This window comes from Macaca thibetana, chromosome 15 (assembly GCF_024542745.1).
Source record: "Macaca thibetana thibetana isolate TM-01 chromosome 15, ASM2454274v1, whole genome shotgun sequence".
In the NCBI taxonomy this organism is placed as follows: Eukaryota; Metazoa; Chordata; class Mammalia; order Primates; family Cercopithecidae; genus Macaca; species Macaca thibetana.
Genome location: NC_065592.1, coordinates 68,525,295 through 68,545,428, shown reverse-complemented (window position 1 = coordinate 68,545,428; position 20,134 = coordinate 68,525,295).

Below are 20,134 nucleotides of genomic sequence, written 5' to 3'. Positions count from 1 at the left end.
GGTAGGGTTTTCAGTAGGGCTCTGGGCCACAGCTGAAATGCTAAATCAGGCGAGGGCAGTCATGCTGTGTGCCCAAGCTGGTGGACCCTGTCTGGAGTGAAGCAGTGGGGGTAAATGTTGAATGGTAAAAATTCTGGTTGCCTCTCAGTGCAGCAGCAGCAGTATGCTGGAAATGCAGGAAAGTACTCAACTCCTTTGATCCCTCTGTAGCCTGAGAGAAGCAGCAATTGCAGTTTCCTCCCAGAGAAATGCAGAGTTATGACTCTCAACCCTGAGGGCAGGGTGGCTGTGCTAGGGACCCAACCTGGCGAGCCCTGCCTGGTGAGAAGGGCAGGTGCGATCTAAAGTTAGTTTAATCCCCAGCACTGTGGCTGTGGCATCTATACTAGGAATAGGGAAAGAGCCTTTCCTCCCTTGTTGACAGGTCTATGGCAGCTGGCACTGAGTTGTTCAGGGATCCAAGACCTGTGGGACCCTATATGGTCTTGAGCAGTGCCTCTGCATAGACTCCAGGTGGCTCTCTGTGTTGGTCTGGAGGCTCATGGTGGGTGACAGAGTCTCTCCTGTGCCCAGGATTACAAAAGTCCATGGCAGAAGTGTGATCTTCTAGGGGCTCTCATTCACTCACCCTTTCCTTACATTAGGGAGATTTCTCCAGCTCCACTGGTTGCAGGTGGGTGGCTGTCCAGCTTTACTCTTCTTTGTTCTCCATGGGTCCTGTTGCTTTCTTGGTGAATTATAATGGGATCTCTTAGGTCATCTACCTGAATTGCCGGTGTTGACTCACCACTTTGTTTCCTTTCTGTGAAAGCAGCACACACTAGCTGCTTCTAGTCAGCCATCTTGAACTTATTTATATTATTCTAACATGCAAAATATACTCAGGCCTCCCAAGACCTCTCAAAATTCTCATCTCATAATAAAAGTCTGTGTCAGAGTCTGGATGTCTTTAAGCCAAGTCAATTCTAGTACAAATTAGGCTCCTCAAGTATGGGTTCTTAGGTACGATTCATCTTGATTCTAGGACCTATAAACTAAGAGCAAGTTAATTGCCTTTCATACATCCAACATTCAATGGTGAGACAGGTATAAAAGTACCACTTTAGATCTCTTTATTGTAAAAGGGGAAACAGAAGAGGCTTATACCAATCACTGGTCCAGAGTTATTCTGAAATCTAGTTAGATGTGTATTGCCAGTTTCTTTAATAGGACCTTTTTCTGTTCCCTGGGCATGTTTGTTCAGAGTCTTTAGCACTGCCTTCAGGGCTCTTGGTTTTAATATTTGAGTCATAATTTCTCTTTCATGAAAAACAGCTCATATTTGCAGTAGTTCTCTCACCCTACTTTTTTCCAATAAAATTTTTGGAGAACAACAGTCTATTATTTTTAAACTTTTTTTTCCCTTTGAGTCCAACATGGCATAATTTCTTTGTAATTTTCTTAGTTTTGGTTTAAAATTCACTCCATTAAACAAAAGACACACCCACAAATATCTTCTAGACAAGCTCTTATCTACCTTGCTGAGGGGCAGCACCCTTAAGATACTTAGAAACATTTTTGTGTTTAACAGAGGAACTGAGGAGCACACTTAAGATATTTTTAAAGGTTTGTGGTTGTTTTCTTTCTGAAATGTTTTATGAGAATGAGGAACTTTCTTAATTCTTTCTGAGGGTTTAGCAAAGGATTTCAAAGTGATATCAATGGCTATATCTTTTCCTGTTAATGTGATTTACTGAAAGAGCCCTGGTTTTGTCCTTTGCTCCCACCCGCTTTCCAAAAGTCAGTGTTGATGACATAAAATGTACATACAATACATTTTAATGAATATGGTCACATAACCAGTACCCCAAACAAGATATACAATATTTCTAAATATTTCCCCATCCTAGAAACATTTCTTCTTCTTTTTTGCAGATACTCCCTATTACTGACTGAGTTGTTTCCTCGAAATTAGAATGCTAAAACAACGCAACTGTATTTAGAAGTAGGGGCTTTAGAGAGCTAATGAATTACCCCGCTGATCTCATTTAAAGTTTGGATCAGCAGGGTGATCTCATTTAAATAAAAAGAGGAAGAGATTCTAGAGATCTTTCTCTACTCAGTGAAAAGGTGGCCATCTACACACCAGGAAGAGGGATTTCACCAGAAACCAAACCTGATGACACCTTCATCTTAGACTTCTAGTCTCCACAATAAGAAAACAAATTTATGTTGCTGAAGACACTCGGTATGTGCTATTCTATTATGGCAGCCCAAGCAGACTAATACAGTCTCCCTCTCTCTCTCTCAGTTTCTACCTTCAATTTTTGTCATGCCAACCTTAATGACGACTCACATAGAAGCATTTTTGAGTTATTGTAGACTCTCCTTGACTCTGAGTTTCATAGGGATCCTAAGCTAACCTGTGAGACCACATTTCTCTTTAATTCATTAAAATTTTGCTGTTTTTTTCTTACCTGTTTTTACAGTAGCTATTACATCTTCCCAAACTCTGCTAATGGTAAAACTATCAGGAAAAGTAATATATTATCTGTCCTCAGAGAAGTTTGTAATCATTTGGAATTCAGTTCACTTGGTGACCTTTCTGTTCTCAGCTCTCTGAGCTCAGAAAAAGTTATAAATGTCTATTATTCAGCTTTATCCTATTACAGAAATGGAGTTATGTTGTAGCTTCTACATCCAACTGAAAGCAATACCCCTTTGCTCCTTTAAAAACTCCTTACCAGCTTGAAAAACTGCTCTGGGGCCTCTATATTTTCTCTAAATTCACACATGAGAATATTGAGAAGTTGCTTGATATATTTCTCCCTTATATTTTGTCACAGGCATTCAGAAGAAGAAAGGTAACACCTTCCATATTCTTCATAGAAATTTCTACCCTCATCAGTTCATGTGGTACTTGTTTTATTTTTAACATTACTGGAGCAAACAATTTTGCCAAACTTTCTTTCTCTTCAGAAATTCACATTTTTTCTTATTTTTCCCTTAAACTTTTACTCACAGCTTTCTTGAGGCCATACTACTGCCTGCTGCTCAGTCCCAAAACCACAGCAACTCGTTTTATTTTTTTGTTAAAGCAAAACCAGATTCCAGTACTAAACTCTGTTTTAGTTGTCTGTTGCTGCATGGCAAAATATTTCCAAACTTAGTAGCTTCAAACAATAATTATTTTTAATATCTCTCAAAATCTGTGGGTCAGGATTTCTAGCAAGTTTTTTGACTGTTGAATGTCCCGCTCCATGGAGCATCAATGAAGGTCACTCAGCAGTGGGGTTGGTCTGGAGCATTCCAGCGAACTTGTCTCCCAGGTATGACACCTTGAGGTTTGTGAATAAAAGAATTGGCTCATCTGGAAACAAGCATCAGATCATTTAGCCATGGCCCCTATATACAGCAGCTTCCGAGTAGCTGGAACTCTAAAATGGAGAGCTCAGGACTCCCAGAGCCAGTGTTTGAACAAACATGGTGAAAGTTGCATGACATTTTAAGATATAACGTAAAAATTGCATAGTGTCTATTTGTAAAAGCAATCTGAAGCTCATTCACATTTAAGGGAATGGGACTTTAATATAATGTTTTATGCGAGAATTATAAAAAAAAAAAAAGTGGCCATATATAAAGCTCACACACACGCACACACACGCACACACATAAAGGGAAAAATTGTATTGCCCTCTGCCCAGAGTTATTAATAATGTATCCACACCTAGCTAATTTGTTTGTTTATGTAGATATATGAATTTAGGAAAATCTATATTGTAAGGCACTATTGCTTTGTGGAATAGCACTTCACACAGGCACCAATTATATCTATTTCATCCTCCCCCATCTCAGCATATGGAACTGCCTTAGAGATTCTCATATTTGCCAGGTTATAAGCATCAGCATGGGGTATTTCCTGAGAGGACATTATTTACTGAAATTGAATTTTCAGAAAAACAGGAAAAATCCTTAAAAAAATGCCATGGGTATTTTTTTATTTAAAAAAAGCTTTTTTTTTTTTTGAGTTTGTGGTGACATATGTGCAATATATTTTTTAAAAAGTAAAATAATACTAAAATATTATAAAATACAGTAGCTACACAGTACCTCATCCCTCTTTTGATGGCGTGTATTGTAGCTTGCAGTGAGCTGAGATCAAACACTCCAGTGCACAGAGCGATAATTTCAAAAAAAAAAAAAAAAAAAATGCTATCTTGACCTAGTTTTGAGGCACTGGCTAGAAGCTCATAAATTTGCCTTCTTATGCAGTCAATTAAGTATACATTCCCAACTGCCTTTCTTACCTGGCTGTCACACCCTGAGCCACTATACTTCTGCCCTAAAAGCCCCAGGGTTAGTTACTGGACAACCAGGGGCAGACTCTATGCCCCCAAACCCACTACAATTATTTAAATTAGCTAATCTGACACCTGCTTGCCCTGCTTTGCCCTCTCCTTCCCACAGAAATCACAATGAAGGCGCCAGCCCACAGTTGCCTCCCACTCCCCAGCCCCCATGACCAACCCAGGGCTTCTCGAGTGACCCTGCATCCTGTGCTGCGTTCTCTCAAGGGGAGCTGTGAGTGTAACAACACTGCTAAATTCTTTCTGTTTTATCTCCCTTGATCTCAATCTGACTTCACCATACCTCAGCCAAGGTAATATAGTTGAAACATACTCCCTCTAAACACTTCTTTATCCTGCCTCTAATATTTATTTTAATATTTCTCAAAAATATGTTTATGCTGCTTTCATCTGATTATTCTTCTTTATAATTATATATTTTTCTTTTATTGTGGAAGTTGAAAATTTAGACTTAGACACACTTTCTGCTTTCCCTGTCTCCAGCCCCCCAGTATAGTTACATACACTTGTTCATTAATTCACTATTTAGCATTTATCACACATTTATAAATAATTTTAGTTGCTCAGACAAGGACTAGAATATTATTGCATATACTTTTTTTAAAATGATTTTTTTCTTTCCCTTCAGTTTATTTACTTACCTTGTTTTCAAGGTACTTATAACCTCTTATTCCCAAGTGTTCCAACAACAAATCTAAAAAATAAAACAAACGAAATTTTTGAATACTCTTTTACTCATGGGTATTTATGAGTTCTTTAAGTTTGAAAATTTTACTTTCTTCTCTCTTATGTAGATTTCATATTTTCTCTTTCTTAGCCACTTCTGTTCCAGTGGTTCGTATTCTCCTATAACATTTTCAGAAGAAAAATGCATGGGACATTAAATTTTAGACTTTCAATCGCTGAAAAGCTCTTCATTTTACTCTAATACTTGTCTGACATTTTTCTGGGTCTAGAAGTCTAGAATGACATGAAGTTTTTATCAAAAATATTAAAATGTATATTTTTTTATCTTCAGCTAAATACAAATCTTTCAAATTATATTTTGGCATGACTATTATATTAATATTTTTAAAATGTATAATAAAACATATGTACACTCACACATACACATATAAATAGAGATAAAGAGAAAGTGAGTGTCAATAAAGAAAAGAACATTACTAAAATAAGCAATAATAAGCAGTACAAATAATAGCAAATATGTATTTGCTAAGAACACATGCAAAGGTGTATGCACACACACTCAAAAATCTCTGATTTTGTCACAGTAAATCTCACCCAAGAATTGTGTCTTACTGAAATATTCTGTGAACCTGTCAGTAGCTATTCCATTTCATTCCACAACATAACAAAAAGAGCAAAAGGAGAGAAGAAATATCACTTAACAATCAATAAAACATAAAATCTCTGTCTCCAGCATAAGCAGTAAGAACGCTACAATAATCATTATTTCTGTATGACACAGGAGGGAGTTTAAAGGAGATTGGTCAGTAATACTTATTTATCTTGTGGATCACACTGACATTGTAAATTCTTAAAATTAACTTTTGATGTGCTAATGATTAATTGATAAAGAGTCTGCAATAAGCTTAATGTCTTAATATGTACAATTTCATTTTAGTGGATGATTCAATTAAATATTTGAAGACTGGAGAATTTTTCAACAGGTGACTTGGAACTGACAAAATTATACCACCTATTTTCTGTATTCCTTTAGCAATTTGCTTGTGATTCCTTAAGAATGCAGCATCTTTCATTGTGTGATTTGTATAACTGCAGGTCTGCTACCACATACTGGGAACAATTTGCAGACAGAGATCTTAACTGGTTTGACTTTACTTCCAGAAATGCATAGTCCCTGGCATAAAAATATGCTTAGTACATGCTAGATGAATAAGTAAATGAATGAACATACTGTATTTTTGGTGGATTTTACTTCCTTTCCAATTTTTTTTTCCTAGTATCTAAAATATGAATTCAACTGAGATCCTTGTTCAATAGTTGGATTTCTGTTGTAAGTGACAAAACCTCAGTTCAAATAAATAAAGCAAGACCCATCTCAAAAAGAAGAAAAAGATAAAACCAAGGACATAGACACTTTTTGTCACCTTATTTCTCTGGATGTGGGTTTCATTTTTTGGATAGGCTGTTGTCAAGATTCTAACTCACTACTACATTGTTACAAGCAGTTCTGAGTTACATACTTTCAATCAAAACCAGAAGAAAACTTTTTTGTCATTACAAGTAAGAAAAGAAATAAAATAGTGAGAAATTTCTCTGATTGGTCTAGTTTTGTGAGTGAGCTTAGCCTGGGATCAATACTTCTTTTCAGAGTAATCTTTGGCCCATCCCAGGTCACATGTTTAGAGTTTGTTCAAAGAGGCTAATGATGAACAAAAACACACAGACATGGCCAGGAAGGAATGGCTAGGTACAGAGTCATTTTAAATTTCTTTATTCTGTCTGATAACCTTTACATTCAAAGGCTTCAAGGTCACAGATAAGCTAAGAAGAAAACACGAGAGGAAAACATATGTGTGTTTTTTCTTCACTTTTTTTTTTTTTTTACAACAACTCAGATTTAAGCAAATAAAGTAAGTAACACGGTTGGCAGTAGGACTGAAGCTGTAAATAGTGAAAATAGACATGGTCGTTAGTCAAATAAAAAATTACATGCCCAATAGAGAAATTCCTAGAAATTGAATATTTCAGCAACACAAGATGCTGAAAATGTATCTCTTTATGTTTTCCTTTCCACATACAAAATGAGACTCCTTGGTGATTTCAAACCTGTGGAAACAAAAAGTAAGCAGATAAAATTTAAGAGTTTTGGAAAGGTCTTCATTGGGATTTGGAAATTAAAGGTGATGAATACTAAGATATTGCTAGTATAGGAACAGTTCACCAGTTCATGTATTCTTCCCATTCCCCAGGTTCCTACCTGATCATGGAAATAATTCTACTCAGCCTACAAATAGTGGCAGGGATGAGGAGGAACAGAACTGGCATTTAGTATCAGCTTCTAAGTTAAATTTCATGAATACTTGAATATAGTTTATACTCTCAACTACCTGGAGATAGTAATATCCCATTCAAAAAGTGAGAAAACCTTTTCAAAGAAACTGTATCTTATTAAAAGGTCACACAGTAATTTGCAAAGACAAAACTTAAATGCTGGCATATACACTTTTGAGAAAAGATATTTTAAAAACCACCTAGGCATATATAGAAGAGGACACTGTACCTTATTAACAATCTTGAACATAGGAAGAGAACTTTTGAATGGATATGTTCCTGAAACATACATTGTCAAATGCGTATCTCTTTATTCATAAGAGTAGTATGATAAATTTAAAGCCAACACTGGAAGTAAATGCATGATTTTTTTTTTACAAGTTTCACATAAGCATGATTACTGAAAAAACATTATAGTGATAATGAGAAAATATTTTGCAATGATAACTTCTTTGTCATCTTTACTGTATACAAAATAAGAAAACACATTTGTAAACAAATTTGTAAACCATTCAATGACCAATTAACATAATTGTTTCTCAGTCACACTTTAAAATATTGAAATAAACACTGATATTGTTAGCTTGTTTTTATCTTTCAATAAGATAACCCTCCATGTTTTATCTAGGCATATGATTACCCATTTTCAGACTTTAATTCCTAGCTTGTCTTGCAGAAAAATATGGTCATTGTCATAGACAACCTGTGGGATGTGCTAGAGGATATGTGTGTTCCTTTTAGGGACACTTATCCTGAATTTCTTTCTTAATCTTTCCTGAGGGATGGAAGATAGAGAAGGCAGTGGCTCACCTTCAGCCCTTGGATGAGGACAATACCCTAGAAAATGGCATTGTAGGAAGAATAATATAATGATGTTATGATGACCTGGGTCCCTGAAAATCTTTGTTGAAGAGAACTTCCCTAACAGCTCAGACTGCTCAAAAACAACCACTTGCTCTGTGAAAGAAAAATAAATAATCTGCATAAATGACAATTCCGGCAACTTTACCTGGCACCTGACTAAAAAAATATTAATCTTATTTTATTTTCTATTTCTTTCTATTCCCCACTTGGCCCTCTTTCCACCACTTTTCTGGCAACATATAAGTCATTCTCTGCTGACATCTAAGGAAAAAGATGTGCAAACTCACATCAGCGAAAAGTAAATTTCTTCAGACTTTTACAAAGGCACCATAGTAAGTTTATGGGACTAAGAATAGCTAACATTTGTATACTTATTATGTGCCAAACAAGATTCTGGTTATATTTGGACATATAAAATTCTGTGAGGTAGATGCTATAATCATTTATATTTATCAAACATTAAAGCAAGTTGCAGAGTAGTAAAATAACAACTGCAAAGCTAGTAAGTGGGTATGTAGGTATTCAAGCCAGTCTGACTTTACAGTCTATGCTTTAGCTCATTCCCAAAAAAGAAATCTGAGTTTTAGGCAATAGACATGGGAGAATTCAGGTAAGAAACCAAAAATTCCTTCCCAGAAGACTGGAGCAGAATTATATTTATTGTAGAGAGTAACAAAATCTCAGACTTTAGTGGATCTGTAGAAACATTTCTGCTAAGTCTGTCATTCCACAGGCTTGTACATGTTAGTAAGGTGTGAGAACATCAGAATTATTCCAAATTGTAGTATTGGTGAGAGAGCTTTAAAACATGGCAGAGTATCTAAGAATTAGTAGAACAGAGAAGGAGCACCCCAAACCCTGGACATGAAGAGAATGCTGGAATGAAATTGAGGGATGACTGGCAGTGATCTACATAAACCAACAGAAGACTAGAAAAAGCCCCCAGTCCTCAATAGTTGTTAACCTATATTATAGGATCCCCCCAAAATACTTATGAGTATTCTTTTCAACCAAATTACTAACCATACCTGAGTTCCTAGAACTTAGACACAATCTTATAAAAATGGAAAATATAAATAAAATGACAGCCATAATGTTTCTAACAATCTTACAAGATCAGAATTAAAGGGCAACAATTTGACTTTATAAAATGTGATTACTACTCACTACAGAAAACTTCCAATCATTTATATTTGTAATTGGCTTTAAAATTTATAAACATCTTTCATACAAATTATGTAAATAAATATAAACAATAGGCTAATTTAACTGTGGAGGAAACTGAAACTCAAATTTGCCCAGGGTCTGATGGCTTGTATTACAAGAACTATGCAATATTAGTCCATTTTCATATTACAAAACTAATCACACCTTCCCAACAATCTCCCAAAGACTTAAGTGATTTTAGCATTAACTCAAAAGTCCAAGTCCGAAGTCCCATCTGAGACAAGACAAGTCCCTGCCAACTACAAACCTGTAAAATCAAAAACAAGTTATTTACTTCCAAGATATAATGGAGATACAGGCACTGGGTAAATATTTCTGCTCAACATGGGAGTAACTGAACAAAACAAGGGGGCTACAAGCCTCATGCAAGCCTGAAAGCCAGGCAGGAAGTCATTAAATCTTAAAGCTCCAAAATCTCTTTTGATGCCCTGGGCTCAAATCCAGGGCATGCTGATGCAAGAAGTGGGTTCCCACAGCCTTGGGAAGCAGTGCCCCTGTGGTTCTGCTGTGTACAGGCCCTGCAACTGCTTTCTCAGGCTGGAATTAAGTGCCTGCAGCTTTTCCAGGCACATGACGCAAGATGTCAGTGGATCTGCCTTTCTGGCATCTGGAGGATGGTGGCCCTATTCTCACAGTTCCACTAGGCAGTGTCTCAGTGGGGACTCCGTGTGGGGCCTCCAATCCCACATTTCCCTTCCACATTGCCCTAGTAGAAGTTCTCCATGAGGACTCCATCCCTGCAGCAGACTTATGCTTGGACACCCAGGTATTTCCATACATTCTTTGAAATCTAGGCAGAGACTCCCCAACCTCAACTCTTGTATTCTATGCACCCATAGGTCCAACATCACATGGAAGCCACCAAGGCTTGGGGCTTGCACCCTCTGAAACAAGAGCATGAGCTGTACATTGGTACCTTTTAGATAGTACTGGAGCTGGGGTTTCTGGGATGCAGGGCATGAAACCCCAGAGCTGCAGAGAGTAGCAGGGCTCTGGGCCAAGCTCATGAAAATATTTTTCCCCTCCGATGCCTTTCAGTCTGTGATGGGAAGGGCTGCCTTGAAGATCTCTAACATGCCCTGGAGACATTTTTTCCCCATTATCTTTACTATTAACATTCAGCTCTTGGTTATTTATGCAAATTTCTGCAGGCTTGAATTTCTGCCCAGAAAATTTTTTTTTTTTTTCTATCACGTGGTCAGACTGAAAATTTTCCAAACCTTTATGCTCTGCTTTTCTTTTAAACATAAGTTCAAATTTCAAACCAATGCTTCCTAAACGCATACAACTGAATGCTTTGAGAATAAGCCAGGTCTCACCTTCAGTGTTTTGCTGCTTAGAAATTTCTTCTGGCAGATACCCTAAATCATCTCCCTCAAGTTTAAAGTGCCATAGATCTCTAGGACAGGGGGAGAATGTCACCAGTCTCTTTGCAAAAGCATAGCAAGAGTGACCTTTACTCCAGTCTCCAATAACTTTCTCATCTCCATCTAGACTACCTCAGTCTAGACTTCATTATCCATATCACTATCAGCATTTTGATCAAAACCATTCAACAACTCTCTAGGAAGTTCCAAACTTTCCTAAATCTTTCTGTCTTCTTTTGCACCCTCTAAGTTGTTCAAACCTCTGCCTGTTACTCAGTTCCAAAGTCACTTCCACATTTTCAGGTACCTGTATGGGAGTACCCCACTATCCCAGCATGATTTTTCTGTATTAGTTCATTTATACACTGCTACAAAGATAATCCCTGAGACTTGGTAATTTACAAAGGAAAGATTTAATTGACTCACAGTTCCATATTCCTGGTGTGGCCTCAGGAAACTTACAATAGTGGCGGAAGCCAAAGGGGAAGCAGTCTCCTTCTTCACAAGATGTCAGGAGAGATAGAGCAAGCAAAGGGGAAATTATATTTTTAAATCATCAGATCTCATCACCTCCCACCAGATCCCTCCTTTGACAAATGGAGATTACAATTGGAGATGAGATTTGGGTGGGGACACAGAGCCAAATCATATCATATGACAAGAATCTAAATGTTCTATTTTTAAGTTACTATACAAGTTAAACAAATGTTAAATATTAGGACACACACCTAAGGAACGACTTGAAGTCTTTCATTTCTTCATATTTTTAATGAATAAGTTTCATCTATCATTAATAACTTAATATGGTACTACATAAAATCACAAAAGTAGAATTTTTTGGTCCCCTTTAAATATCATGCAAATTATCAAGCTAAAACAAGAATAGTGAAGAAAAAATGTTGTACAAAAATTCTGCATCTGCTTCAAATAGAGCTTTTAAATGCCATTAATCTTGGCTGTTGTGTTTTGCTTTCTGTTTTTCTTATGTCACATTTGCATATTGTACCTTTTAATGTGTTATTTTTATTTTAGTTTTTACTCTCTGCAAAATTATTTCCAAAATTATAAAGCAAAGAAAAAAATTGGTGGATAGGAATTAGGACTAACTTGCAGCTCCCACTCGAATAACAGAGCAATGTGTGGAGACTCACATTGTGAAATTTTGCTCCAAGAACTACCACAGGAACATAAAAAGAAAGCCAAGATAATCCACAGACCCTTTGAAGGAGGTGGATTGCAGCTGCAGGCTCTGTGGAACAGCTGACGAAGTGTGACTCTGCTTGCTTTCTCATCAGGTGGCTTGTAGCCTGGAGCTAGATCTCAGCTCTGCTCACCAGCTGCCTGGAAATATAGTTGGTACTGTTGTGGGGGCACAGTGAGAGTGAGACTGATCTTTCGGGCTGCGAGCTGTATAAGAGCTAGGTGAGGCCTGTGGCTGCCAGCTTTCCCCAACTGTTCTTGCAACCTGTGTGACACAGTAGAGGCAGCCATAATCCCCCTGGGAACATAACTCTATTGGCCTTGGAGACACACCTCCAATTCCATAGCAGCTGCAACAAGCCCTGCCCAAGGAGAGTCTGAGCTCACACATGCCTATCCCTGCGCCCACCTGATGATCTTTCTCTCTATCTGCCCTGGTAGCTGAAAACAAAGGACATAATCTCTTGTGAGCTCTATGACCCCACCCGCTGCTTGATGCAGGGGCAAGCTTATATCCTTCCTATACTACTGCAGCTGATGCAATCTTGAAAGCACCACCTCCTGGCTGGAGTCCACCCAACACAAAACCAGCACACTTAACACAAATACAACCAAGGACCCTCACAAGAGTTCACTTCACTCCCCTGCTATCTTTACTGCAGCGGGTGCTGATATCTATGGCTGAGAGACCTGAAGACAGATCACATCACAGGACTCTTTGCAGACACTCTGGAATACCATCCCAGAGCCCAGTAGCTACATTGGGTGGCTAGATCCAGAAGAGAAATAACAATTACTGCAGTTTGGCTCTGAAGAAACCCTATCCCTAGGGAAAAGGGAAGAGCAACAAATCAAGGGAGCACCTTGTGGGACAAAAGAATCTAAACAGCAGGCCTTGAGTCCCAGATCTTTCCTCTGACATAGTCTACCCAAATGGGAAGGAACCAGAAAAACAATTCTGGCAATATGACAGAACATGTTTTTTTAACATCTCCAAAAGATCACATTAGTTCACCAGCAATGGATTCAAAAAAAGATAAAAATCTCTGAATTGGCAGAAAAAGAATTCAGAAGGTCGATTATTAAGCTACTCAAGGAGGCACCAGAGAAAGGTGACTTCCAACTTAAAGAAATTAAAAAAAAAAAAATACAGGACACGAATAGAAAAATCTCCAGTGAAATCAATAGTATAAATAAAAAGAAATAACAGCTTCTGGAAATGAAGGACACACTGAGGAAAATGCAAACTGCACTGGAAAATCTAAGCAATAGAATCAAACAAGCAGAAAAAAGAACTTCAGAGCTCCATGACAAGACTTTCGAATTAACACAATCCAACAAAGACAAAGAAAGAATAAAAACAAACAAGCAAACAAAAAAACGAACAACCCTCCAAGAAGTTTTGGACTATGTTAAGTGTTCGAACCTAAGAATAATGGGTATTCCTGGAAGAAGAAGAGAAGTGTAAAAGTTTGGAAAATATATTTGAGAGAATAATTGAGGAAAACAAGACTAGCCTTGTTAGAGATCTAGGCATCCATATACAAGAAGCCCAAAGAACATCTCGGAAATTTATTGCAAAAAGATCATCACCTAGGCACATAGGCATGAGGTTATTTAAAGTCAAGTTGAAGAAAAGAGTCTTAGGAGCTGTGAGGAAAAAGTATCAGGTAACCTATAAAGGAAAACCTATCAGATTAACAGCAGATTTCTCTACACACCCTACAAGCTAGAAGGGACTGGGGTCTCATCTTTAGTCTCTTTAAACAAAACAATTATTAGCTAAGAATTTTGAATCCAATGAAACAAAGCTTCATAAATGAAGGTAAGATACAGACTTTTTCAGGCAAACGAATGCTGAGGTGATTTGCCACTACCAAGCTAGCACTATAAGAACTACTAAAATGAGCTCTAAATCTTGAAACAAATAATTGAAATACACCAAGATAGAATCTCCTTAAAGTATAAATCTCACAGGACCTATAAAACAATAATACAATGAAAAAAGAGTCAAGGTATTTAGATAACAAATAGGATGATAAATAGAATAATACTTCATATCTAAATACTAGTATTAAATGTAAATGGCATAAATGCTCACTTAAAAGGTACCAAATTGCCGAATGGATGAGAATTCAACAACCAAGTGAATACAGTCTTCAAGAGACTCACCTGACACATAAGGAATCACAAAAACTTAAGGTAAAGGTGTGAAAAATATATTTCATGCAAATGGACAGGAGTAGCTATTCTTATCTCAGACAAAACAAACTTTAAATCAACAGCAGTGAAAAAAGACAAGAGAGACATTATATAATGATAAAATAACTAGTCCAATAGGAAAATATCACAATTCTAAATCTATATGCACCTAAGACTGGAGCTCCCAAATTTATAAATCAATCACTACTAGACCTAAGCAAAACAAGTCTCAATAAAGGTAAGAAAAACAAAATTATAGCAAGTTCTCTCTCAGACCATGGTGGAATAAATTTGAAGATCAACTCCAAAAGAAAACCTCAACAACATGCAAATACATGGAAATTAAATAACCTGTTCCTGATTGATCAGTGAGTCAATAATGATATCAATATGAAAATTAAAAAATTCTTCGAATTGAACAATAGTAGTGACATAACATATCAAAACCTCTGAGATAGAGCAAAGGTGTTAAGAAGAACGTCTGTAGCATTAAATGCCTACATCAAAAAGTCTGAAAGAGCACAAATAGACAATCTAAGCTCATACCTCAAGGAACTAGAGAAACAAGAACAAACCAATCCAAAGTCCAGCAAAAGAAAAGAAATAACCAGGACCAGATCAGAACTAAATGAAATTGAAACAACAAAGATAAACCAATACAAAAGATAAATGAAACAAAATCTGGTTCTTTGAAAATACAAATACAATTGATAGAACATTAGTGAGATTAATCAAGAAAAGAAGAGAGAAGATCTAAATACACTCAATTAGAAATGAAACTGAAGATATTACAAACAACACCACGGAAATACAAAAGATCACTCGTGGCTACTATGAACACCTTTATGTGCATAAACTAGAAAATCTGCAGGAGATGGATGCATTCTTGGAAATATAACCATGCAGATCAAACGAGGACAAAATAGAAACTCTGAGCAGAACAATAACAAGCAGCAAGATTGAAATGATAATTAAAGTTACAAAAAAAGGCCAGGACTACATGGATTCACAGTTGAATTATAGCAGACATTCAAAGAAGAATTGGTGCCAACACTATTGACACTATTCCACAAGATAGAGAAAGAAAGAATCCTACCTAAATTATTCTATGAAGCAAGTATCACCCCATACGAAAACAAGGAAAGGACATAACAACAACAATAAAAAAAAACTACAGACCACTATTCCTGATGAACATAGATGCAAAAATCCTACAGACCAATATTCCTGATGAACATAGATGCAAAAATCCTCAGCAAAATACTAGCTAATGAAATCCAACAGCATATTAAAAATATAATCTACCATAATTGAGAGGGTGTCATACCAGGGATGCAAGGATGGTTTAATATCTGCAAGTTAATAAATGTGATGCACTACATAAACAAAATTAAAAGCAAAAATCACATGATCATCTCAATAGACACAGAAAAAGAACTTGACAAAATCCAGCATCACTTTATCATCAAAACCCTCAGCAAAATCAGCATAGAAGGGATATACTTCAATGTAATAAAAGCCATCCATGACCAACCAGCAGCCAATCTTATACTGAATGAGGAAAAGTTGAATGCATCCCCCCCACAATAACTGGAACAAGATGACCACTGTTACCACTGCTATTCAATATAGAACTGGATGTCCAAGCCAGAGCAGACAAGAGAAAGAAATAAAGAGCATCCAAATCAGTAAAGAGGAAGGCAAACTGCTGCTATTTGAGAATGACATGATCATACCTAGAAAACCCTAAAGATTCATTTAAACAGTTCCTAGAAGTGATAAATGAATTCAGCAGTTTCAGGATACAAAATGAATGTACATAAATTAGTAGCTCTGTTATACACCAACAGTGACCAAGCTGAGAATCAAATCAACAACTTAACCCCTTTTTGCAATAACTGCAAAAATAAAAAATAAAGTAGTTTGGAACATACCTAACCAAGGAGGTGAAATTCTGCTACAAAGAAATCTACAAAACACTGCTGACAGAAATCACAGATGACAAATACAAATAAAAACACATCCCATGCTCATTGATGAGTAGAATCAATATTGTGAAAATGACCATATACTGCCAAAAGCAGTCTACAAATTCAACGCAATTTCCATCAAAAGACCACCATCATTCTTCACAGAACTAGAAAAAAGATCCTAAAAACCATATGGAATCAAAAAAGAGCCTGCATAGCCAAAGCAAGACTAAGCAAAAAGAACAAATCTGGAGGCATCACATTATCTGATATCAAACTATATTGTAAAGCCATAGTCACCAAAACACCATGGTACTGGCATAAAAATAGGCATATAGACCAATGGAACAGAATAGTGAACCCAGAATAAAGCCAAATACTTACAGCCAACTGATGTTGGACAAAGAAAACAAAAACATAAAATGAAGAAAGGATATCCTATTCAACAAAAGGTGCTGGGAAAATCAGCAAGCCACATGTAGAAGAATGAAACTGGATCCTTTTCCCTCACCTTATACAAAAATCAACTCAAGAGGTATCAAATACTTAAATCTGAGTCCTGAAACCATAAACGTTCTAGAAGATAACATTGGAAAAACCCTTCTAGACATTGGCTTAAGAGAAGAGTCATTACGAACAACTCAAAAGGAAATGCAACAAAAAGGAAGATAAATAAATGTGACTTAATTAAGCTAAAAAGCTTATTCACAACAAAATAAACAATCATCAAACAGACTACCCATAGAATGAGAGACAATCTTCACAATCTATACATCCAACTAAGAACTAATACCGAGAATCTACAAGGAAATCACGCAAATCAGCAAGAAAAAAAAATCCTATTAAAAACTGGGCTAAGGACATAAATAGACAATTCTCAAAAGGCGATATACAAATGGCAAACAAACATATGAAAAAAATGCTCAACATCACTAATTATCAAGGAAATGCAAGTCATAACCACCATGCAATATCACATTACTCCTGCAAGAATGGCCATAATTTAAAAATCAACAAAATAATAGATGATGGTGTGGATGTGGTGAAAAGATAACACTTTTACACTGTTGGTGGGAATGTAAACTAGTAAAACCACTATGGAAAACAGTGTGGAGATACCTTAAAGAACTAAAAGTAGATCTACCATTTCATCAAGCAACTGCATTCCTGGGTATCAACCCAAAGGAAAATAAGTCATTATATAAAAAAGATTACTGCACACACATGTTTATAGTAGCACTGTTTCCAGTTGCAAAAATGCAAAACCAGCCCAAATGCCTATCTGTTAACGGGTAGATAAAGAAAATGTGGCATATATAATATATAACACAGAATACTATCCAGCCATGGAAAGGAACAAAATAATGGCATTCACAGTGATCTAGATGGATTTGGAGACCATTATTCTAAGTGAAGTAACTCAGAGAAATGGAAAATTGAACACTGTGTTTTCTCACTCATAAGTGGGAGCTAAGCTATGAGGATGCAAAGGCATAAAAATGATACAATAGGGTTTGAGGTCTCAGGGAAAATGTTGGGAAGGGGCTGAGGGATAAAAGACCATACATTGGATACAGTGTACACTGCTTGGGTGATGGGTGCACCAAAATCACATAAATCACCACTGAGAACTTATTCTTGTATAAATAAATAAATAAAATTATGAAACAAGAGTATAACTCTTTAGTGAACAATGTAAAAGTTCCAGCTTTTACAGGGAATTATTTAAATTTTTGTGGCTATCACCATTCTTTTTAATTAGCCATTCTAACAAATATTTGGAAAAAAACAAGTAATATTTTTCAGTATTACATTAATGACTCCTAATTGTATCTCATGAGTAAAAACTGAATGATATTTTGCCTGTCTTCAGTATCTAGGAAAATAAAACAAATCAGTAATACTTCTACAACTGTATGATTGTTAATTTTTAAGATGTGTTTCATGTAAAATGTCAACCACTGTTATGCAAGTGAGCAAACATAAGCATCTTTAGAATAAATAAAGAGAAATAAACTAATATTGATTGAAATCTTGTATTTTTTACAGAAATTTTCAGAACAGAAATAAAGAACATATTATAATGAATCACTATGAACTCATTATCCAGTTTCAGCAAAACAACTTTCTGCCTTATTTCATTGCATTCCTCCTTTTAACATGAAATATTTTAAAGTATATAATAGATAGAATTTAATTAAATCACAAATATTTTCATATATATATTAACATATAAGAATCTTTTTCCGGCCGGGCGCGGTGGCTCAAGCCTGTAATCCCAGCACTTTGGGAGGCCGAGGCGGGTGGATCACGAGGTCAGGAGATCGAGACTATCCTGGCTAGCATGGTGAAACCCCGTCTCTACTAAAAATACAAAAAACTAGCCGGGCGTGGTGGCGGGCGCCTGTAGTCTCAGCTACTTGGGAGACTGAGGCGGGAGAATGGCGTGAACCCGGGAGGCGGAGCTTGCAGTGAGCTGAGATCCGGCCACTGCACTCCAGCCTGGGCGACAGAGCGAGACTCCGTCTCAAAAAAAAAAAAAAAAAAAAAAAAAAAAGAATCTTTTTCCATCATATCAAAATAACACAAACAACAAAATTAAAGGTAATTTCATGTTATAAATTAATATAAAATTTCCTTTTTTTTGTGATAGTTTTATATATAAATTTTTGTTGTTGTTATGGTTTAGAATTTAGATCCAAATAAAATTTACTCCTTATGTTTGGCTTATATATTTTTAGTCTTTTTGCATGTTTCCTGCAGTATTAATTTATTTAAAAAAATATGCCACTTGTCAGGAGGAATTTTCCAAATTCAGAATTCAGTTAATTATATTTTTACAGTGTCACTAAGTATGCTTCTCACCTCCCATGTTTCTTGTAGGTCAAGTTAAATGTATGATTCATGTTCAATGTTGCAAATAATGTGCTACAAGAAGTATTATCTAATTCATATCGTATTGTATCAAGAAATATATCATGTTTGTTTACCTGTTATTTAACAATTTTAATAATGATTGGAGATTCAAGTGCACTAGCCTGATCCACATATTACAACATTTAACATCAATATCCCACAATGGATAGTAGCCATTGATGACTTATTAGCATTTGTTGACTGTAGTTCCAAGGTTGAACTTTCCCTCAGTATGTGTTTTGTTACCTTTAAGTATTATTTATATAAAAATGCAGGATAAATATTGATTTTATTTATAAATTAAACCAATATTATATAATGTATAAAATAATATATTGTGGTATTACATATACTGTTATACATCATATATGTTATAGTATTACGTATTACATATATAAGAGCAAGAAAAGTAGATGAGGAATTCAGGAAATCTCATGGAGATAATGTTTATTAGTTTGTCATATTTTTCTGATAGTTGAAGCCATGTGATTGAATAAGACAGAGACAAGAGGAAAGTTAATAAAAGATCACAAAAATATTTTGATTATATTTTGAGTGGACAGTGCAGCAGAAGTTGAGATGTTTAAGGAAATAGAAATGACTTTGGCTTGAAAGGCAATAGGAAAACCAGCAAATACTCACTATTTAGAAAGGTAAAGAAATATTTGCATAAGGAGGAGATTAATAGCATTTCAAAATATAAAATAGGACTAAACTGGACATGAGATAAACATTGTTAATATTTGAAAAATGATGTCAGTACAATAGAGAAGACTACAGTCAAATTTTAAAAGATTGGAAATGTTTGCTGAGAAGTTAGAAGTATTGAATATAGATTATTGATTATCAAAATTTCAAAATAAAAGTAATAAGAGAAACTGGGATAATACTTTCAAAGGGGATTAGAAAATAAGAGCTTAATCTAATTTATATTATAAAGAAAAAATTTAAAAATACCTAGAGATGGAATACATGGTTCTGGAGGAATGAAGAAAGGAGTTAGTACAAGTAGAGGATGGCATGA